Source organism: Oncorhynchus nerka, linkage group LG7, assembly GCF_034236695.1.
Source record: "Oncorhynchus nerka isolate Pitt River linkage group LG7, Oner_Uvic_2.0, whole genome shotgun sequence".
NCBI lineage: Eukaryota > Metazoa > Chordata > Actinopteri > Salmoniformes > Salmonidae > Oncorhynchus > Oncorhynchus nerka.
Window position 1 is genome coordinate 49,224,034 of NC_088402.1, and position 24,896 is coordinate 49,248,929.

Genomic DNA, 24,896 nt, shown 5'->3' on the forward strand with positions numbered 1-24,896 from the left:
TACTGTACAGTAGCGCGGAACGAGAGCATTTCTTTTTAAGCTGTTGTGTGTTGTTGGGAAGAACAGCAGCAGGCGAATCCGAGGTAATATTTGGCCAATTTTATCCTGAAGACGTAGTTGGCTAACGTTAGTTCACTGGCTGGTTTTATAAGTTTGCTAGCTAACTTAATTGTTTCTGGTCACAGAAGAAGCAGACGTTGGGACAAATCCCTGCGGTAAGATAGCTAACGTTACCATTACAAATCTTCCTCGCAGATTTTGGCTAACGTTGTTTAGCTAGCTAGCGTTACTAGAAAACATATTGGTAGTAAGCCATGTAGCTAGTTAAGTTCCACATGGTTCTTGCTGGTCTAAAAAAAGGGACAGTAATGTGCTAGCTAGCAGATTGTAAAGGGCTGATGTAATGTGAGGCTCCGTACTGTCAGGAGTTTCTAAACCTAGAGGCGAGACTTCCGGGAACGCTTGCGACACAAACCGGGGTTTGAGAAGGCAATGAGATTATTCCTTAGTTCTTCTCGAAATCTTAAAATGCACAACCTAGATTTGAGCTAATGTCATAAGTAGTTGTGGACGTGTTATTACTCCAACATCGTGAAAGTGACATACTGACACGTTTTAATTTGTCAAACAATTTTATATCGAAAGACTGACAAGAGTTAACGGCTTGCACATGATGACTGTTAGACTCGGTGACGTTTACTAAATATGAGTTTAGCTTCGCCATGGATTCGCCCTATGCTTGTTTACAGCTGCTCTAGGGTCGGACAGGCTTCCTAGGGTGCTGGGGGACAAAATTCAACTTTGGTTCTGATGTTATACTTTATATTCCATGTTATGGTAACATCGAACAGTTTATTCCATGAGAATAGGATTTACCATTGCTGAGATATTATTTTTAAGTTATCAGAGAAAGTCAAAAAGGTTGCAGACAGGCCAATGTTAATACCTAGTCAATAATGGCACCAAATCACTTGTCTGTGTTAAAAAATTCAACACGTTTTGTCCAATATCTCAAGATACGGTGGTCATATTGTTTTGTCATTTTCAGAGCTGATGTAGAACACAATTGATTCAAATAAAGTAAAATGCTATATTATACAAATTAGGCAGTATGGAATACACAACTAGAGTAATTTAAGACCAATTTAAGGTAGGGTGGTCATATTAACAAATCAAAATGATTTATGCAAAACTGATTTTTTAACAATTTATGAAATTAGAATACAACTTTTTATACTACTTTATGCAAATCAGATACTTAATGTGGTAATTCATCTACGGAATAAAAATTACAGCATGTTACGGCCATTCATATAAAGTAAGGTGGCCATATTATTTACATATTTATGCAGAACTGGGAGTTTACACTGACGAGTAAGGTGCCACTTGTGTCTCATTATACCAGTCGAATAAGACATGGGAGAGATTACGAATTTTTGCAAAGATTTATTTATAGACTAATACTTAAAAAAAAAAAAAAAACTTTTTCATCAATCCGCCATTAAAAAAAAGGGAAAGGCAGCCTAACGTGCTCATTGACATCTGCCTTGAAGGACACAAATATAAAATGCTTTCTGCTTCTAAGATCAGTGTGTACGCGTTCACGCGAAGGGTGGGGGGGATTTTCGGCACAACACCGGCACCGTGGTGTCTTAATTTAAGCAGGAAACCTGTCCAACTCAGTGCAGCTGTAAGCAAGAAGGGTCTGAATCTATTCTGACTAGTATATTATTCAAATTAGACCAACTAGCTAGGCAAGCTATCGGCTTGGCTAGATTGACAACATGTAAACATGTTTTATCTCCAATGTTTATTGAAAACGTAAATACATTTTCACAATGAGCACTTGTCTCTCATACATCGTTGATTGGTTAGCTAGCTAACGAATTTTAGCAATATTAACATAGACGTGACACCAGTCAAAACAAGACATGGTATCAAGAACAAGCTGAAACGAGCCACCTACGATTCCCCACATGGCAGGTTCTTGTCATTGTTGCTAGCTATCTGGCCATCCAGAATCACAACAACACAGACTTCTGCCCCAATTAAGTGTGCACATCGTTTTCGTGACGTTGTCAGCTAACCCCTATTTTCTGTGCCAGTTGTAGTATCTAGCTATCTAGATAAACACAGAAATATGTATATCTCATGACTGATGTTCTGACTTGATTGTATTGGGTTTTCTCTTTCAGGAGACCATGGCAGACGACTTTGATGTTGAGGCTATGATAGAGGCTCCATACAAAAAGGTGGGTAAGCTAGAATTGCCAGGCTTGTAGCTATGTTTTTTTGCGCATTCACTATTTGCTGGTCTTGTATCATCTTGCTGCTCAGAGATATGTTGCTATTATTTATGGTTAAATGGTTGTTTGTGCCTCTCAGCGTTTGAATGAGGTGTGTGATGCATTGACATAATCCTTAGAAGTCTGAATAAATGCCCAACTCTCTCTCTTTGTAGACTTGCCTAACGATATCTCCCCTCTTCTCTCACCTTTTGATTCGAGTGAGAACTGTGTGTTGGGGGGAGAGTGTAAGGTAGTAATTTAGCAATGTATTGATGTACTGTGATCCCCTAGGACAAAAAGAGCTTCATCTTAGAACATCCTATCACCTGTTTGGTTGCAACAAGGTGAATGCAAATGGATGATAATCAGCACATTTTACCCCACATGCAAAGGAGACAATATTCACATTTTCTGTTGACATGGTAGCTAAAGGCATTTTCACAATGTTTACACCTAATGTTACAGTTGGATTGACCCATAGAAATATAATTACTGTGGTACCAGTAGTTCTGGCACATATTCTATTTATATACGTGACCTTTTGTTATGCATCAGTGTCAATCAAGTAAGTCTGACCTAAAATAGGCCTTACATGCATAAGTACCTATTTTACCCTTACATTTGGCTATAGTAGATTAGTCTTATCTATAGTATATCACTTAACAAATAAGGCTTAAATGTGTAGTCATGATTTTGCCAAGGTCAACAAAACAAGCTATTGATTATTTTAAAATATGAATACTGTCTCCCTGCCCAAGTCTATTGTGATGGTTTCTGATTTTGTAAATCAGCATCTTGACTTTGCATGCCTTTTAACACCAGTAATATTTTACGTGTATTTTCTTACTATTTATTTGAAAGATTTATTTCAAGGTTTCATTTCTATTATACATTTAGTTAATGATTTCACCAGTATGAGTATTTTTCCCCTCATAAAATTCAAGCCATTCAAATACAAACATCTCCATTCAGCTGGCACAAAAAAATTATAGGACATTTAACATGAGGCTAAACTAGTAGATTTTTTTCTTCAGTTTTACTTGGGAGTCCATATTACTAAGCAGTGTGAATCCCTGTTTGCTTCAGGGCGAGATGTGACAGAGGTGGCATCGAACTCTTACAGTCCAAGAAGGAAAATGGGTGAAGATCACTGGACTGACATCAACCACAGGATCTCTTTTAGCGGCTGTGGGCCAAGCATGGTCTCAGTGGGCTTAGGAACAGATAGTGGTACTGGTACGACAAAGGAGGGGTTGGGTTGAGATGACCAAACTGTTCCCATAACTTACTGTATCATGCCAAAATAGTATATATTTTTCCCATATACTTTGACTTTTGGTTGGATTGAGTACTGTATGATATGTAGTTATAACAGCAGGGGGAGTAATTGGAATGGAACTCTACAGGGGCTGTAGAAGGACCCCCTTACATACTTGTCCAAACATATTAATGTTAACAGTATTTTAACCTAATGGTTATGTTCTGTATTTTCTTGTTCCCTCCCTCACCCCTGACGACTTGCAATGTTTCCTCTACATCCTCATGATGTTCTTCTATCAACCCTGCTTAGGATGAAATAAAGTCCTCTAGTGCTAATGGAAATGAAGAGCGCAGTAGTAAGAAGTAAGTACTGATTTTTAAACTCTTTGCTAAACCATCTCTACACAGACAGTTCTCTCTGCTACCGCACAGCAAGCGGTACGGGAGCGCTAAAGTCTAGGTCAGAGGCTTCTAAACCGCTTTTACCCCCAAACCAGAAGAATCCTGAACATCTAGTCAAATGGCTACCCAGACTATTTGCATTGACCCCCCCCCCCCCCCTTCAGCTGCTGTTACTCTGTTATTATCTCTGCATAGTCACTTTAATAATTCTACATACATGTACACATTACCTTGACCGTTGCCCCAGCACATTGACTCCGTACCGGTAACACATGTGTATATAGCCTCGCTATTGTTATATGCTCTTTAATTATTTGTTACTTTTATTTATTTTTGTTTATTTTTCTAAACTGCGTTGTTGGTTAGGGGCTTGTAAAAGTAAGCATTTTACCTATTGTATTTGGCACATGTGACAAATAAAATTAGTTTTGATTTATCTTGTCAGTTGCTACAAGTCATGTTTCAATCATGTAACCTTTTGGAAACGGCATCAGTGATGGCTAGATGTCTGAAGTATCCGTTTCCAATTGTGTTGTGTGACTGCACCCTGAATGTCATCCTGTGTTCCAGGAAAAAGAGGAGCCATCGTAGGAGTAGTCGCAGCCCGAGCTCTGACAAGTGCTACAGCAAAGATGGGAAGAAGAGTCCGGAGAAGAAACGCAGCCGCAGTAAAGAACGCCGGCGCAGTGGTTCCCGTAGCAGGGAACATGCTGGATGCTACAGAGGACGCCGGGGCCCCTTGTACGTATTGCAGGCTTTTCCAAACTGTGCACATTTCATTTTTTGCCCAAGCACTACACAGCTGATTCAAATAATCAACTGATCATCAAGCTTGGATCATTTTAGTCAGCTGTTTAGGGTAAAAACCTAAACGTCACCTCTTTGGTTCCTGGGGACTGAGTTTGGGAAACGCTTATGTCTTATTTTTTTTTCCTGTGTCACAATTTTTGGGCTTCCTTATGTCTTGTGTTGTCTACAGACAAAAATGGGTTGGAATAATCTGCTATGTCTCCTCCTTGGACATAATTTGTGTTTTCCACTGTGAAAGCTGTTGTCTAAACTTAGTGTTGATGATGAAATGAAACCTGGTTTTGTATTTAAGTGTCGTAGTTTGTTGCCTTTCTAATCAAATTGTACACCCGCAGATGTTATTGCGGGTGTAGCAAAATGAATTAAGACTATATACATATGGACAAGCGATGTCAGAGCGGAACGGACTAAGATACAGTATAATTTTATTTCACCTTTATTTAACCTAGTAGGCCAGTTGAGAACAAATTCTCATTTACAACTGCGACCTGGCCAAGATAAAGCAGAGCAGTGCGACAAAAACAAGAGTTACCCATAAACAATCGCTAACCGATCGCTGCAGCTGTAAGTCTATCGGTAAATAGCCCACACAATTTACCTACCTCATCCCCATACTGTTTATATTTAATTTATTTTATGCTCTTTTGCACACCAGTATCTCTACCTGTACATGACCATCTGATCATTTATCACTCCGGTGTTAATCTGCAAAATTGTAATTATTCGCCTACCTCCTCATGCCTTTTGCACACAATGTAGATGGACTCTTTTTTTTCCTTTTTCTTGACTTAATTGTTTACTCCATGTGTAACTCTGTGTTGTTGTCTGTTCACACTGCTATGCTTTATCTTGGCCAGGTCGCAGTTGTAAATGAGAACTTGTTCTCAACTAGACTACCTGGTTAAATAAAGGTGAAATAAAAAAATAAAAACAAACACACAGTCAATAACACAATAGAAAAAAAATAGAAAATCTATATACATTGTGTGCAAATGTAGAAGAGTATGGAGTTAGGCAATAAATTGGCCATAGAGGTGAAATAATTACAATTTAGCATTAACACTGGAGTGATAGATGTGCAGATGATGATGTGCAAGTAGAGATACTGGGATGCAAGAGGGTAAGTAATAATATGGGGATGAGGTAGTTGGGTGTGCTATTTACAGATTGGCCATGAACAGGTACAGTGCTCTGACAGCTGATGTTTAAAGTTAGAGAGCGAGATATGACTCCATCTTCAGTGATTTTTTTTGCAATTCGTTCCAGTCATTGGCAGCAGACAACTGGAAGGAAAGGTGGCCAACGGCAGTGTTGGCTTTGGGGATGACCAGTGAAATATACCTGCTGGAGAGTGTTCTATGGGTGGGTGCTGCAATGGTGACCAGTGAGCTGAGATAAGGTGGGGCTTTACCTAGCAAAGGCTTTTATAGATGACCTGGAGCTAGTGGGTTTGGCGACAAATATGTAGTGAGGGCCAGCCAGCGAGAGCATATAGGTCACAGTGGTGGGTAGTGTATGGGGTTTTGGTGACACCGGATGGCACTGTGATAGACTACATCCAGTTTGCTGAGTAGAGTGTTGGGGGCTATTTTGTAAATGACATCGCCGAAGTCAAGGATCGGTAAGATGGTATGTTTGGCAACATGAGTGAAGGAGGCTTTGTTGCGAAATAGGAAGCCGTTTTTAGATTTAATTTTGGATTTGAGATGCTTAATGTGAGTTTGGAAGGATAGTTTAGTCTAACCAGACACCTAGGTATTTGAAGTTGTCCACATATTCTAGGTCAGAAAAATCCAGTTTAGTGATGCTAGTCGGGCGGGAGGGTGTGTGCAGCAATCTGTTGAAGAGCATGAACTTAGCTTTACTAGCATTTAAGAGCAGTTGGAGGCCACGGAAGAAGTGTTGTATGGTGTCTAAGCTCGTTTTGGAGGTTTGTTAGCTCAGTGTCCAAAGAAGGGCCAGATGTATACAGAATGGTGTCGTCTGCGTAGCGGTGGATCAGAGAATCACCAGCAGCGAGAGCGACATCGAGAATTGAACCCTGTGGCACCCCCATAGAGACTGCCAGAGGTCCGGACAACAGGCCCTCCGATTTGACACACTGAACTCTATCTGAGAAGTAGTTGGTGAACCAGGCGAGGCAGTCATTTGAGAAGTGAAGGCTATTGAATCTGTCGATAAGAATGCAGTGATTGACAGTCGAAAGCCTTGGCCAGGTCGAAAAAGGCGGCTGCACAGTGCTGTCTTTTATCGATGGCGGTTAAATCGTTTAGGACCCTGAGCGTGGCTGAGGTGCACCCGTGACCAGCTCGGAAACCCGATTGCAAAGTGGAGAAGGTATGGTGAGATTTTAAATGGTCGGTGATCTTTTTGTTAACTTGGCTATCGAAGATTTTAGAAAGGCAGGGCAGGATGGATATAGGTCTATAACAGTTTGGGTCTAGAGTGTCTCCCCCTTTGAAGGGGGGGATTGACCGCGGCAGTTTTCCAATCTTTGGGGATCTCAGACGATACGAAAGAGGTTGAATAGGCTAGTAATAGGGGTTGCAATTATTTACGTGGATAATTTTAGAGTGGGTCCAGATTGTCTTGCCCAGCTGATTTGTGGGGATCCAGATTTTGCAGCTCTTTCAGAACATCAGCTGTCTGGATTTGGGTAAAGGAGAAGTGGGGGGGGGGGGGGGCTGAGATGTTGGACGGGGTAGGGGTAGCCAGGTGGAAAGCATGGCCAGCTGTAGAAAAATGCTTATTGAAGTTCTCAATTACAGTGGATTTATCAGTGGTGACCGTTTCCTAGCCTCAGTGCAGTGGGCAGCTGGGAGGAGGTGCTCTTATTCTCCATGGACTTTAGTGTCCCAGGAAGCAAATTTATGTTTGAAAAAGCTAGCCTTAGCTTTCTTAACTGACTGAGTATATTGGGTTCTGACTTCCCTGAAAAGTTGCATATCGCGGGAGCTATTTAATGCTAATGTAGAATGCCACAGGATGTTTTTGTGCTGGTCAAGGGCTGTCAGGTCTGGGATGAACCAAGGGCTGTATCTGTTCTTAGTTCTAATGTTTTTTTGAATGGGGTATGTTTATTTAAGATGGCGAGGAAAGCACTTTTGAAGAGTACTGGCATCTTCTACTGACGGGATGAGGACAATATCCTTCTAGGGGACCCGGGCCAGGTCGATTAGAAAGGCCTGCTATCTGAAGTGTTTTAGGGAGCGTTTGACCATGATGATGGTGGTCGTTTGACCGCGGCCCCATTACACACGCAGGCAATGAGGCAGTGATCGCTGAGATCCTCGTTTAAGACAGCAGATGTGTATTTAGAGGGCAAGTTGGTCAGGATGGGTGCCCATGGTTATGGATTTAGGGTTGTACCTGGTAGGTTCCTTGATAATTTGTTTGAGATTGAGGGCATCTAGCTTAGTGCAGGACAGCCGGGGTGTTAAAGCATGTCCCAGTTTAGGTCCCCTAACAGTACGAACTCTGAAGATAGATGGGGGGCGATCAATTCACATATGGTGTACAGGGCACAGCTGGGGGCTGAAGGGGGTCTATAACAAGCAGCAACGGCGAGAGCCTTGTTTCTGGTAAAGATGGTATAGAATACAGTATATACATATGGTCTGAGTAATGCAAGATATGTAAACATTATTAAAGTGACTAGTATTCCATTCCTTAAAGTGGCCAGTGATTTCTAGTCTATGCTTATAGGCAGCAGCCTCTAATGTGCTAGTGGTGGCTGTTTAACAGTCTGATGGCCTTGAGATAGAATCTGTTTTTCATTCTCTCGGTCCCAGCTTTGATGCACCTGTACTGACCTCGCCTTCTGGATGATAGCAGGGTGAACAGGCAGTGGCTCGGGTGGTTGATGTCCTTGATTATCTTTTTGGCCTTCCTGTGACATTGGGTGCTGTAGGTGTCCTGGAGGGTGGGTAGTTTCCCCCCTGTTGTGATTTGGGCAGACCGCACTACCCTCTGGAGATCCTTGCAGTTGCCGTAGCAGGCAGTGATACAGCCCGACAGGACGCTTTCAATTGTGCATCTGTAAAAGCTTGAGGGTTTTAGGTGACAAGCCAAAATTCTTTAGCCTCCTGAGGGTGAAGAGACTCTGTTGTGCCTTCTTCACCATACTGTCTGTGTGGATGGTCCATTTCAGTTTCAGTAATGTGTACGCCAAGTCACTTGAAGTTTTCCAGCTTCTCCACTGCGGTCCCGTCGATGTAGATAGGTGGGTGCACCCTCTGCTATTTCCTGAAGTCCGTGATAATTTCCTTTTTGTTTTGTTGACGTTGTTTTCCAGGCACCACACTCCCAGAGCCCTCCCCTCCTCCCTGTAGGCTGTCTAGTCATCGTTGGTAATCAAGCCTACTACTGTTGTCATCTGAACTTAAAGCCATAGCCCTGGTTTTGTGTCCTCAGGTCAATCCCCTCCCTGTTTGTGACCGGGCTGATGTGTTTCAAGTGAAGTAGAGTACAAAAAGTAGGCCCAAATGAGGGAAGGAAAGTACGTTGAATAGAATAATACTTATGTATTAAAAACCTATACAGTTTGGCATTGTAGGCGTACATACTGAGCTGAACCTTGTTTTACACCCTAGTTTGGAGCTGAAATTTTGTGGTGTTCCGGGAGGGAAGGTTGGTCCACCACATGCCAACAAACAAAGTTTATTTTTATTTTTATAATTCTTTGTGATGTGACGTGTTACAGTTTGCCTGTTGGATGTCTTGTCAATAAAGTATGTATGTAAAGTCTGGGTAAGAACTAAACGTTGTGATTGTTCCTTTTTTCAGTTGGAAACGCTCAAGAAGTCGTAGCCTCTTGAAGAAAGACAAGAGTCCAGTAAGGTGAGATACACAGCCGGATTATCTTAGAAGCCACAGTGGGGCGGGTCAAAAGCTTCAAGTTCCTTAGCATGCACATCACAGAGGATCTAAAATGGTTCCTGCACACCGACAGCGGGGTGAAGAAGGTGCAACAGCGCCGCTTCAACCTCTGGAGGCTGAAGAAATTTGGCTTTGCCCCCAAGACCCTCACAAACTTCAACAGATGCACCATCGAGAGCATTCTGTCGGGCTGTCTCAACGACTGCTATGGCAACTTCACCGGCCGCAACCATAGGGTGGCGCGGTCAGCCAGTGCATTATGGGGGGTACACTGCCTGTCCTCCAGGACATCTACAGTCACAGGAAGGCAAAAATGATCATTAAGAAGGTGGAGACAGTACAGGTGCATCAAAGCTGGGACTGAGAGACTGATAAATAGCCTTCGCTAGCCAGCTGGTACCCTGCCCTGAACCTTAGACTGCTGCCCTATGTACATAGTCATTGAACACGGGTCACTTTTTAACAATGCTTACATACTGTTTTAACCCACTTAAAATATTATTATTTTTTTATGTTTTTATTTAACCTTCATTTAACTTATTTGGGGTAGGGGGCAGTATTGGGTAGCTTGGATGAAAAATGTGCCCAAATTAAGCTGCCTGCTACTCAGCCGTAAAAGCTAGAATATGCATATAATTAGTAAATATGGATAGAAAACACTCTGAAATTTTAAAAACCGTTTGAATGATGTCTGTGAGTATAATAGAACTCATATGGCAGGCAAGAACCTGAGAAAAAAATCCAACCAGGAAGTGGGAAATCTGAGGTTTGTAGATTTTCAACTCAGCCCCCATTGAAGATACAGGGTGATATTAGTTGTTTCACTTCCCAAGGCTTCCACTAGATGTCAACAGTATTTAGAACCTGTTTGGAGGATTCTACTCTAAAGGAGGGGCTCATAAGGGCTCTTTGAGTGCGTGGTCTGCCAGAGTGTCACAGCCTCTGGCGCGCTCACGTGAAAGGTAGTTACGTTCCACTTTGTACAGACAAAGGAATTGTCCGGTTGGAGCATTAATGAAGTTTTATGTTAAAAACATCCTAAAGATTGATTCCATACTTAGTTTGGCATGTTTCTACGGGCTGTAACGGAACTTTTTGAACTTGTCATCCGATTTTGATTTGTTTACCAAACGCCCAAACAGAAGAAGATATTTGGACATAACTGATTGACATTATCGAACAAATCAAACATTTATGGTGGACCTGGGATTCCTGGGAGTGCATTCTGATGAAGATCATCAAAGGTAAGTAAATATTTAAAATGCTATTTCTGAATAATGTTGACTACCCAATATGGTGGGTATCTTTTTGGCTGCTTTGTTGTCTAAAGGCTGTTCTCAGAATATTGCATGGTTTGCTTTCTCTGTAAAGTTTTAAAAAAATCTAACACAGCGGTTGCATTAAGGAGAATTTTATCTAAAGTTCCATGTATAATAGTGGTATCTTTATCAATGTTTATTATGAGTATTTCTGTAAATTGATGTAGCTCTGCAATATCACCGCATGTTTTTGAACTACTGAACGTCAATGTAAACTCAGATTTTTTAAATATAAATAATAACTTTATCAAACAACATACATGTATTGTGTAACATGAAGTCCTATGAGTGTCATCTGATGAAGATCATCAAAGGTTAGTGATTCATTTTCTCTCTTTCTGCTTTTTGTGACTCCTCTCTGGCTGGAAAAATGGCTGTGTTTTTCTGTGAGTTGGTGGTGACCTAACATAATTGTTTGTGGTGCTTTCGCTGTAACGCCTATTTGAAATTGGACACTGGTGGGATTTATGTTTGAGGAATTTTAATTATGAGATTTCTGTTTTGAATTTGGCGCCCTGCACTTTTACTGGCTGTTGTCATATCGATCCCGTTAATGGGGTTGGAGCCCTAAGAAGTTAAGAAACTTTTTACAATGACGGCCTAGGAACACGGCCTTTTTTTTAACCCTTATTTAACTAGGCAAGTCAGTTAAGAACAAATTCTTATTTTCAATGACGGCTTAGTGGGTTAACTACCTGTTCAGGGGCAGAACGACAGATTTGTACCTTGTCTGCTAAGGGATTTGATCTAGCAACCTTTCAGTTACTGGCCCAACGCTCTAACCGTGTGTGTGTGTGTGTGTGGTGTGTGTATGTTCGTTCAAGGTTAATTTGTCATGTGCGCCGAATACAACAGGTGTAAGACCTTACAATGAAATGCTTACTTACAGGCTCTAACCGATAGTGCAAAAAAAGGTATTAGGTGATCAATGGGTAGGTAAAGAAATAAAAAGACAGGCTGTATACAGTAGTGATGCTACATACAGACACCGGTTAGTCAGGCTGATTGAGGTAGTATGTAGATATGGTTAAAGTGACTATGCATATATGATGAACAGAGAGTAGCAGTAGTGTAAAAGAGGGGGTGGAGGGTGGGACACAATGCAGATAGCCCGGTTAGCCAATGTGCGGGAGCACTGGTTGGTCGGCCCAATTTAGGTAGTATGTACATGAATGTATAGGTAAAGTGACAATGTATATATGATAAAAAGAGAGTGGTTTTGGGGGGGTTCACAATGCAAATAGTCCGGGTAGCCACTTGATTACCGGTTCAGGAGTCTTATGGCTTGGGGGTAAAAACTGTTGAAGCCTTTTTGTCCTAGACTTGGGACTCTGGTACCGCTTGCCATGTGGTAGTAAAGAACAGTCTATGACTGGGGTGGCTGGGGTCTTAGACCATTTTTTAGGGCCTTCCTCTGACACCGCCTGGTATAGAGGTCCTGGATGGCAGGCAGCTTAGCCCCAGTGATGTACTGGGCAGTACGCACTACCCTTTGTAGTGCCTTGTGGTCAGAGGCCGACCAATTGCCGTACCAGGCAGTGATGCAACCAGTCAGGATGTTGCAGCTGTAGAACCTTTTGAGGATCTCAGGACCCATGCCAAATCTGTTTAGTTTCCCGGAGAGGGAATAGGCTTTGTCGTGCCCTCTTCACGACTGTCTTGGTGTGTTTGGACCATCCTAGTTGTCCACATAAACAACAAACTAGAAACTTGACGCTCTCAACCTGCTCCACTACAGCTCCGTCGATGAGAATGGGGGCGTGCTCGGTCCTCCTTTTCCTGTAGTCCACAATCATCTCCTTGGTCTTGGTTACGTTGAGGGATAGGTTGTTGTTCTGGCACCACCCGGCCAGGTGTATGTGTATATACATACATGCATGCATGCATACATACATACCACACACAGTCGTGGCCAAAAGTTTTGAATGACACAAATATATTAATTTTCACAAAGTCTGCTGCCTCTGTGTCTAGATATTTTTGTCAGATGTTACTATGTGATACTGAAGTATAATTACAAGTGTCAAAGGCTTTTATTGACAATTACATGAAGTTGATGCAAAGAGTCAATATTTACAGTGTTGACCCTTTTTCAAGACTTCTACAATATGCCCTGGCATGCTGTCAATTAACTTCTGGGCCACATCCTGACTGATGGCAGCCCATTCTTGCATAATCAATGCTTGGAGGATGTCAGAATTTGTGGGTTTTTGTTTGTCCACCTGCCTCTTGAGGATTGACCACAAGTTCTCAATGGGATTAAGGTCTGCGGAGTTTCCTGTCCATGGACCCAAAATATAGATTTTTTTTGTTCCCCAAGCCACTTGGAGCACCTTGCCATAAGGCAAAAGTGATAACTATCATGCTGGAAAAGGCATTGTTTGTCACCAAACTGTTCCTGGATGGTTGGGAGAAGTTGCTCTCCGATGATGTGTTGGTATCATTCTTTATTCATGTTCTGTGTTCTTAGGCAAAATTGTGAGTGAGCACACTCCCTTGGCTGAGGAGCAACCCCACACATGAATGGTCTGCTTTACCGTTGTCATGACACAAGACAGATGCTAGCGCTCACCTTGTCTTCTCCAAATAAGCTTTTTTTCCGGATGCCCCAAACAATCAAAGGGGATTCATCAGAGAAAAATACTTTACCCCGATCCTCAGCAGTCCAATCCCTGTACCTTTTGCAGAATATCAGTCTGTCCCTGATGTTTTTTCCTGGAGAGAAGTGGCTTCTTTGCTCCCCTTCTTGACACCAGGCCATCCTCCCATAAGTCTTCACATTACTGTGCGTGCAGATGCACTCACACCTGCCTGCTGCCATTCCTGAGCAAGCTCTTTTCTGGTGGTGCCCCGATCCCGCAGCTGAATCAACTTTAGGAGATGGTCCTGGCGCTTGCTGGACTTTCTTGGACGCCCTGAAGCCGCCTTCACAACAATTGAAACGCTCTCCTTGAAGTTCTTGATGATCCGATAAATAAATTGTTGGTTTAGGTGCAATCTTACTAGCAATATCCTTGCCTGTGAAGTCCTTTTTGTGCAAAGCAATGATGATGGCACGTGTTTCCTTGCAGGTAACCATGGTTGACAGAGGAAGAACAATGATTCTAAGCACCGCCCTCCTTTTGAAGCTTCCAGTCTGTTATTCGAACTCAATCGGCATGACAGAGTGATCTCCAGCCTTGTCCTCGTCAACACTCACACCTGTGTTAACGAGAGAATCACTGACATGATGTCAGCTGGTCCTTTTGTGGTAGGGCTGAAATGCAGTGGAAATGTTTTTGGGGGATTCAGTTCATTTGCAATGCAAAGAGGGACTTTGCAGTTAATTGCAATTCATCTAATCACTCTTCATAACATTCTGGAGTATATGCAAATTGCCAACAAACTGAGGCAGCAGACGTTGTGAAAATTAATATTTGTGTAATTCTCAACTTTTGGCCACGACTATGTGTGTGTATATGTATAGTATTCTAGTCATGGCTTAACCTATATAACTACTGCTGTAATCACCTTTTCTATTCATATACTGTATATACATATTTATATTGTGGACATTGATCGTTCAGATACTGCTTGTTGTTATTTCTACTTGTGTGTTGTATTGTTGGAGCTGGACATAAGTATTTTGCTGCACCTAGGATAACTTTTGAAAATCTGTGTATGTGACCAATAAACTTTGATTTATAAGCTCTATCATGTTTTCAGTTTTTTTGTTTTTTGCTCACCATCCATAAATGATATGTGCTTTTTTTTTCAAGAAAACCAATTGACAACCTGACCCCAGAGGAGAGGGATGCCCACACTGTTTTTGTATGCAGCTGGCAGCCAGAATCAAACCACGAGACCTAGAGGACTTCTTCTCAGCCGTGGGGAAAGTCAGTATTCGCAGTTTACAGTTCATAAACTTAAAAGTAGATTGCATTATCTTTGCCGTATGAAATAATTCAGACTTTATTTTGACAGAATTTAGCTAATGGTCATTAGGAAGGTGCTCACTCTTGACACACTATTACTATTGTATCCCCTGTAGGTGAGAGACGTGAGGATGATCTCTGACAGAAACTCCAGGAGGTCAAAGGGCATTGCCTACATTGAGTTTCTGGATGTGAATTCAGTCCCGCTGGCTATTGGCTTAACTGGTCAGAGACTTCTAGGAGTGCCCATCATCGTACAGGCCCCTCAGGTAGTGGATTTAACCTCTTACAGCTCCCCCTACTTTGTGCAATTTCCGCCTGAAGACATACCCAAATCTAACAGCCTGTAGCTCAGGCACAGAACCAAGGATATGCATATTCTTGGTACCATTTGAGAGAAAACACTCTGAAGTTTGTGTACATGTAAATTGAATGTAGGAGAATATAACACAATAGATCTGGTTTAGATAAAACAATGAAGAAAACCATACGTTTTTTATTTTTGTATCTTTACAATGAACAAGATCAAACAAACATTCAGATAGGATTATGGGGACAATTTCAGTGAAAAATATGAGGGCAGCAGTACTTGTGCAAAGTTTCAGAATGATAACTTCCAAAATGAGTGTGCTACATTTATCATGAAGTCACCCAGGTGTCCCACACAAGTAGCCCAAATGTACCCAAGTGACGGTGAAGGTATACATTTTGAAACAAATAACTATATACAAAGTACCAAAATGGTATTCTAACACCCCCCCCCCAAGACTTGAGAAAAATAAATACAAAATAATTATTGATTAAAAATAATATATATATATATATATATATATATATATACATTTACAAAATAACATGGGTAACTATTTACACACTTTCAATATTTGGAAGACCCTCAGTCCTCTATCAAATCAATTTATATAGCCCCAGCCTAAAATCCCAAACAGCAAGCAATGCAGGTGTAGAAGCACAGTGGCTAGGAAAAACTCTAGAAAGGCAAAAACCTAGGAAGAAACCTAGAGAGAAACCAGGCTACGAGGGTGGCCAGTCCTCTTCTGGCTGTGCCGGGTGGAGATCACAGTGGTTGTAGAGGGTGCAACAGGACAGCACCTTGAGTAAAAATGAACAGTTTAGGGTTCCATAGCCGCAGGCAGAACAGATGAAACTGGAACAGCGGCAAGGCCAGGTGGACTGGGGACAGCAAGAGTCATCATGCCAGGTAGTCCTAACGCATGGTCCTAGGGCTCAGGTCCTCCAAGAGAGAATTAGAGAGAGCATACTTGAATTCACACAGGACACCGGATAAGACTCCCATTCGGAGTCAGTGTCACTGTGAAAGAAAATGTTCAGTTAGAATAGTTTCACATATGAGCCCTGTATCAACAGGTATAATAAACAGATATATATGAGTTGAAGGTTGAATATATTATTATTACCTGCTAGATCTACTGTCTCTATTATATTATGACAGACCAGCTGTATCTACTGTCTCCATTTCACTTTGGCCATTGATGTGGTCCTGCCCTCTCCTCAACAGCCTCAAATAGGCTATTTCATGTGGGTTGGGGTGGGGCGGCAGACACACGCATCTCACATTTCATGACATTACATGTTTATATATTGCTTCTAAAATTTAAAAAAATCACAAATAATATTTTATATTATTAATTTCAAACAAGGGCATTAGCATGATAAGAACTTACCAGTCCAAAACGATGTCCGATCCCGTTAAAAAAATATTCCTTCAATCGCTAAATGAATCGTCCAACAACAATCTGTCTCACCTTCCCAATTAATTTATTCTAAAATTGTGTGTACATCTGTATATCTAGACTTAGATTTAGCTTTCCCTGACTTAGTCGCCATAATGATTGATATATAAACAGCTGAATCTGCGCGTTCACCAAACAATGCAATGCGTAATGTGTTTCTCCTTCCGGTATGAAAATGCAATAGCACATGACTCTCTTTACGCTGGAGCTTACTACATGGGTTGGTCTTGCAAAACATAAACATAGCGTATTGCCGTTTAGCTCAGCTCATTCGCTATCTACCCAGCTAGATTTCAAGACAATCAGTGGTCATTGGGTTAAAAGACAGTCAATCAACAAAACAGCGGGAAAATCATCGGTGCACAATGTCATGACTTGTCTTCAAATCGGTTTCTTTCAGTCAATACGTCCCGCGAAATGGCCCATCAGGTTTGATTGTGTTACAAACAAACCAGTTGATCGCAGTGAAACCAAACATGACTGGAAAAGTCACGTTCTGTGTGGGTTATTTACCTGGAATGTGTCGTCGAAAATGGAATGAGACGGAATTTACGACACAAGCAGTTCACAAAATGTTTCGTGTTAGGCTATAAAAAACGATTTTATCAAACAAAAGATCATTCATTGTGTAACAATGAGCATTGGAATTGCAAACAGACGAATAAACGATTTATTTTAATGCAGTTTGTGATTATGTTATGCCTGTGCTGGTTAAATTTATTTGTATTTTTATAGGGCTCTATGCTCAGATAATCGCATCGTATTCTTTCGCAGTAAATCCTTTTTTTAAATCTGACAACGCAGTTGCAAGATTCTAGGCTTTCGATACATGTGAGACACTTGTATTTTCATGAATGTTTAATATGACAATATGTGGCGATCACCGTATGTTGTGGATTTTCAGCCCACTTTCGGGTTCCGTGCGCAGAGAGGTTAACTATAATATTTAGCATTGATGGAATTATTATATGTGATGTCATCTTTCACCGCTTACTTGGCAGATGGCATAGACTCACCATTTTTTTGTGTGTGTGCAGGCTGAGAAGAACAGAGCTGCAGCAATGGCCAACAACCTTCAGAAGGGTAATGCTGGCCCTATGCGGCTGTATGTGGGCTCGCTACACTTCAACATCACAGAGGACATGCTGCGAGGTGTCTTCGAGCCTTTCAGAAGAGTAAGGAGGAAACACCATTACTTATCAATTACATTTTAACCTCCTTTTACACTAACTCTTGTATCTTAACTGTTTTCCTTAACAGATTGAGAGCATACAACTGATGAATGACAGTGAAACTGGACGATCCAAAGGATATGGTTTCATCTCAGTAAGTTCCTGATTTTAGACTTGCAATAGATTAGGGTGTGTGCCATTTTAGTTAGCTGATTCACGCTGTATTATTGTAGTTTGCAGATGCAGAGTGCGCTAAGAAGGCCCTGGAGCAGCTGAATGGCTTTGAGCTGGCCGGGCGGCCCATGAAGGTTGGTCACGTGACGGAACGCACCGACCCCTCCACCGCCAGCTCCTTCCTGGACAACGACGAACTGGAGAGGACAGGCATTGACCTGGGCACCACCGGGCGCCTGCAGCTCATGGCCCGGCTGGCAGAGGGTGCGATATTAACTGCTGTTTTTGAGTGGATGTAGTTTGGTCTTTTTGGTGCTCAAAATTGCCATTTAGGTTTGTCAGCAGTAAGTGAAAGTTGAGCTTACTATTCGATATGTCTTCCTTAGTGCTGAAATCTAAAACTGATTTGGTCAACCAAGGTGTTACTCCAGTTGACTTCTATAATCGCTTCAGTGTGTGCTCAAGTTGTTTTGAATAGCTTTGAACAGACTTGATGCTAATGAATAGTTTGTTTCCCTCAGGTACTGGTCTTCAGATCCCCCCGGCTGCACAGCAGGCTCTACAGATGAGTGGTTCCATCCACTCGACTCCAATCCACTTCAACATGGCAGCTGGTACAGGTAGGCTCATTATCCATGTGGAATGAACTACTCACTTGCCTCATCTAAGAACACTGCAGACTCCTCAAAGGAGAGGCATTTGAAGTTTGAGCTTTTTGATACCTCATTCAAATGTGAAATTCACCACTAAATTTGCTTTGGCTATTGATCATGAATCTCATTCTAAAGGTAGGTAGCAAAGGAAAGCTGTCACACCTGCTTTGGCAGGATGATTTCCAGTTACCTTTTTGCTCCTCCCTTAATTTGGTTTGTGACGTGTCAGAAAACAGTGCAAAGAGGGCTAACATTATCTGCATCCATGACCACCAATATATGATCTCAAATGAACTGCCGTAAGACTTCTCTTTTCTCACTATCATTTCTCCTTTTTATGATCTCTTCCGCATGTATCCAATAGATCTACATGTAAACACTAAAGGCCAATCTGGCATTGCCACCAACACTCATTGTGAGGTATGTTAATCACTTCAACATCCTGCCAGTCTCTGATGAGAGTCGGTCTCTGAGAAAGCTGTTTTTTCACTCACTATGGCCCTGCTTGAAAAGAGCACATTGAATATCATGGGAAACGTGTACGAAACCCAGAAATTAGTTAACATCATTCAAGTCAACCTGTGTGTTGTTTTGACTTGCCAAAGCCAGCAGTTTGTCTTGCTAAGTGAAGGGACTCTTCAAACCTATGTAACACACTACAATATCACAGTACCATGTTAGATGTGAATGCTGATATTGAACTAGCATGCAGATAACCATTGCTTCTCTAATATTGTGTGCCTAATGCTATGGCTGTCCCCCTCTAGCACATAGGCTTAATGTGCACTGCAGTGTAGTAAGTCAATGGTCTTCATCCATTGTGCATCGTTCCATCCTCACAACCTTTTCTAACTGAAGTGCGTCTTTAATTTCTCTTCTTCTAATCTTTTAGACATACAAGCCAGCCTGAACCCACCCCCTGAAGGTGAATGTGAAAAAGTGTACAGCTTCTCAAATCTGCACATTATTTAATGCTCATCTAAAATAAATCATTTTGTTTCAAGTTGTCATGTTTCAAACCGGAGAGAGCTCTCCAATGGTCCTTTTTTCTTGTATTGGTGGGTATGCATGACAGCAATGATTTCAAACATTTTATTTTTGTTTAAGCCAAATGATAAAATTCTCAAGCTGTCCGTTTTCATCTTCCCTGGTGTTCTTGTGTGTAACTACATTGTCCAAATGTGCATTGAAACGACACAGGAAAAACTAGTCCTGTACATTGAGATGTATTCATTGGGGGGGGGGGGGGGGGTGGAAAGGATTGTCAATCTTATGTTCTCAGTTGGAAGCAGGGTTGGGGTCAATTAATGCCATTGAAATTCTAGTCAGTCCAGGAACTGATGTTCAATTCAACAGACAGGAATTAATATGCACTTGACAGCAGCTCTGGTAAGAAGGACCTCTGTTAATGATACTGTCATCTCCTTTTACAGCTCCTGCCACCCTTTCACTGAATCTGGCTCCAAGCATGAACCAGGCCATGACCCTCTCAACGCAGCCACTGGCTACGCACTGCCTACAGCTGTCCAACATGTTCAATCCTCAGTTGTGAGACACTGCTTTTAACCTTATCATTTCATGATGAAAGGAAGCATTGTTTTAGATCTTTAATTCACTGAACTAAATTCATAAATGCATTCCCAAATATAAGATTAGGATAGAAATGGGAAAATACTGAATGATTGTAAAGTAATTAATATGGCATGTTTCTGGGAGCCCAAAAGTATTTACTTTAATGTTAATGTAACAGATCATTTCCTGAAGCTGGGTTAGGTCAGATGAGTTTGTGATGAATGGCTTGAAATTACCTGCCTCTTTTCCAGGGAAAAGGAACCTGGCTGGGATGTCGAGATTCAAGATGACGTCATTGAGGAGTGCAACAAACACGGTGGAATTGTCCACATATACCTTGACAAGAACTCCCCTCAGGTAATCCACTTTTGAAATGCACTTTGTTGTGTCTGACTGATTAAATTATGACAGGCTACTTTATCAAATCGATTACCTAACGTTTGATTGATTACATGATTGAATTAAACCATGCAACAATTAACTCGTTAACCTCTCTAGGGTATGTGGGACGCTAGCGTCCCATCTGGCCAACATCCAGTGAGGTTGCAGAGCGGCAAATTCAATTACAGAAAAGCTCATTATAAAAATTCAGAAGACAAAACATATTTTACATAGGTTTAAAGATGAACTTCTTGTTAAACCAACCACAGTGTCATATTTATAAAATGCTTTTCGGCGAAAGCATACCTAGCCCAGAACATAGCCCAGTTGACAAATTATTACAAACAGTAACCAGCCAAGCAGAAGCATTACAAAACTCAGAAATAGAGATAAAATTAATCCCTTACCTTTGATCTTCATATGGTGGCAATCAGAAGAAATTCATTTACTCAAATGTTCCTTTTGTTTGAAGTCTCTTTATATCCAAATACCTCTGTTTTGTTAGCGCGTTTTCTTCAGTAATCCACAGGCTCAAACTCAGTCAATCAAACAAAAAAATCCAAATTGTATCCATAAAGTTCATAGAAACATGTAAAACAATGTTTATATTCAATTCTCAGGTTGTTTTTTAGCCTAAATGATCTATAATATTTCAACCGGACAACAACGTCATCAATATAAAAGGTAAACAAGAAATGCGCCTGAAACTCTGCGTCACGTTAGGGTCCACTCGTTCAGACTGGTCTTACTCCCTCATTTATAAGAATACAAGCCTGAAATGATTTCTAAAGACCGCTGACATCTATTGGAAGGCATAGGAACTGCAAATGGAGTCCTAAGTCAATGGATACTGTAATGGCATTGAATAGAAAACTACAACAACAAAAAAACGACTTCCTGAATGGATTTTTCTCAGGTTTTCGCCTGCTAAATCAGTTTTGTTATACTCACAGACACTATTTTAACAGTTTTGGAAACTTTAGTGTTTTCTATCCAAATCTACCAGTTATATGCATATCATATCTTCTGGGTCCGAGTAGCAGGCCGTTTAATTTGGGCATGCTTTTCATCCAAAATTCAGAATGCTGCCCCCTACCCTAGAGGTTAACCTCTTGAATCTAGGGGGCACTATTTTCATTTTTGGAAATATAACGTCCCCAAAGTAAATGGCTATTTTGTCAGGACAAGATGCTAGAATATGCATATAATTGACAGCTTAGGATAGAAAACACTCTAAAGTTTCCAAAACTGTAAAAATATTGTCTGTGAGTATAACAGAACTGATATTGCAGGCGAAAGCCTGAGAAAAATCCAATCAGGAAGGGACTCTTATTTAGAAAGCTCTGCGTTCCTATGTGTCCCTATTGAGCAGTGAATGAGATATCAACCAGATTCCTTTTTCTATGGCTTCCCTAATGTCTAGTGTCACAATACATAGTTTCAGGCTTTTATTTTGAAAAATGAGCCTGAACGTCAACGGTCAGCTGAAGTCTCTCAGTGTTTTGTGCGTAAAGGACAAATGCGGCCATTGTTTCTCTCTCTCCTACTAAGAATCCACCAGTCCCGGTTAATATATTATCGAATAGATATTTGAAAAACACCTTGAGGATTATAAACTACGTTTGCCATTTTTCTGACGATATTATGGAGTTAATTTAGAATATTTTTCGCTGTTGTAGTGACCGCACTTTCCGGTCGATTTCTCAGCTAAACGTGAAGAACAAACGGAGCTATTTCGCCGACAAAAATAATATTTTGGGGGGTAAAGGAACATTTCCTATCTAACTGGGAGTCTCGTGAGTGAAAACATCCAAAGCTCATCAAAGGTAAATTATTTAATTTGAAATCTTGCTCGTTTGTAGGTGACCAAATACTTATTTTCCACCATAATTTGCAAATAAATTAATTAAAAATCCTACAATGTGATTTTTTTTTCTTATTTTGTCTGTCATAGTTGAAGTGTACCTATGATGAAAATTACAGGCCTCTCTCATCTTTTTAAGTGAGAGAACTTGCACAATTGGTGGCTGACTAAATACTTTTTTGCCCCACTGTAAATGATCACACAGAATTACATATACACAGGATGGAGCATACATCGATTACAAATCATGTCATAAAAGAAAGTCCCTAGCGGACTAAACCGATATGACAGCTGATTTAAACAAAGAAAGGGGGTTGGGTTTGAATGAAAGAGAGGGAAGACTGAGGAACAAAAGGATTGGGTCCTTGAGAAGCTATGCTGCCATAAATACAGAATCTTATGAATTCTAATAACTGCCCAACCCCCTTTCTTTGTTTAATAATCATGCAAGATATATATTTACACTGAGCTGTGCTTCGATAGATGGAAGACTGGTTTGCCCAGCAGAGATCGCCCTTGTCCTTTGAAGAATATTTCTGGTTGTAGGTTGGATATGTTGTACCCTGTCGTTCTTATTAGGAGATTCTGTCCCTTCCTAGGCCACGTACGGTTACAGCTGCAGCTGATACATCCTAGAAGTCATTATCATTTCTTTAGTGAATGAGTTCAAAGTTAATTTTGCCATAATCAGCTCGCGCTGAATTCTGGCTTGTCTAGTAGAAATTCCTCCTTCCAGCGTGATGATCGTCACCTCCACATTGAAATTAGCCGTTTTAAACGTATGGACACCAGTCCTCACGTCATCGAGAACCTAAGTTGACTTCCATCAACGGGCTTTTGTATTGGGGGAGAGAAGGGGGTGTGTTTCATAGTTCTCAACCAATGTCTGTTCACTTGGGCGTGGCCACTGAGTGAGTATAGTTTACTTTATGAAAACAATTCTCTCATTTAGAATCTAAAATTACGTTTCATATTTAAACATTTTAAATTGCACAACAATTCCATGTGAATCTGTTAGAATGTGTAGCCTTTCCAAGATACAATCTGTCGTCCTATCATCAGATATAATGTCTAATACACCAACTGATCTGACGACATATTCTTTAAGTACCAACGGACACTTTCAACTGGTTGGATTACAGAAATATTGTACCTTTCCCCAACCTTTTTAATGTTAACAATGGGCTTTCCAAGAGTCCATTCTGTAGGGTGGAGAGAAGGGAGAAATTTATTTATGGCAGTCATAACCCTACAACAGGGCAACTTTATGACAACTTTATAGAAGTGGATAGGTCTAAGGTGGTCCAGCAAATTGCGCACTTTGCAAATAAATGATAAATGCAGTTACCATTTCTTTGTTTTCTATTATGGTTTAATGTAGAAATGTATGTTTCTACTTTTTTACCTATCAAATGGTCTGTTGCAGATTGATAGTTTACCCTTACCTTCTTCCTTTCCTTTTTAGGGCAATGTGTACATGAAATGCCCGACAATCCCAACAGCAATGGCTGCAGTGAATGCGCTACATGGGCGGTGGTTTGCTGGTGTGTATCCTTGTACCAATGGATTATGTATGGTCATTATTTTATATTTATACCTTGCATTTAAATCAGTTATGTTTGTGGCTAGGGATGGTGGGAATTAACCAAAATGAAATAGTACCATGTTTAGGGAATTTTTGCTGCTGATTTGTAATCTGTAGCTAGATTGTGTTCTTTTGAACTCTCAGGTTTCTACATTTAATACATGACTAATACATATATGTATTTGACAAGTATTGATGGAATGTTTTTTTTTTTTTCTCTGTAGGTAAAATGATCACTGCAGCGTTCGTACCTTTTCCGACCTACCATAACCTTTTTCCTGATTCGGTAACTGCAGCCCAGTTATTGATGCCTGTGCGGCAATGATTCTGCCATGCATGGGGTAGATGTCACACTGCCTGTTGGCTTCAAGAATGTACATCATTTTTGCCAATATTTTGGGATCTTATTGAACACCGTAGCAAATTACTGTACCAATCCACCCTATCATCACGCAATGTTTTCTTGTTCAGTCTGACAGCTATTAGGCTAAGCTTGAGTTCTTCTGTAGTCACACATTTCTGTAGCTGCATTTGAGCAAATTATGTTGTTTAAACCTGCATTGTGAAAATACTACCTTTTGGGGTTTTGGTGGGGGGAGGGGCACATAGGGTACGGATTTGTTTTACAGTGGGAAGTCTGTATATTTCTGTTGAAACCGACCCCAGAAGAACAACACATTTTGACAGCTCAACCAACCTGTGACTCGAATTGCAGTTTGCCATATGCTGTCATCCCATTAGGGCATTTATATTGGACATTTAGCCATTCAGTTGTGCTTTAGAAATGTTCATTTGCCATGTACGTTTTTGTCAGTTAACGTGTTAAATTAAAAAACAATGCCTACAAATTTA

General features: G+C 40.9%; 1 pseudogene; it reads left to right on the forward strand.

Annotated features, from left to right (window-relative positions):
• On the forward strand, nt 1–24,896 carry LOC115131836 (RNA-binding protein 39-like; annotated as a pseudogene).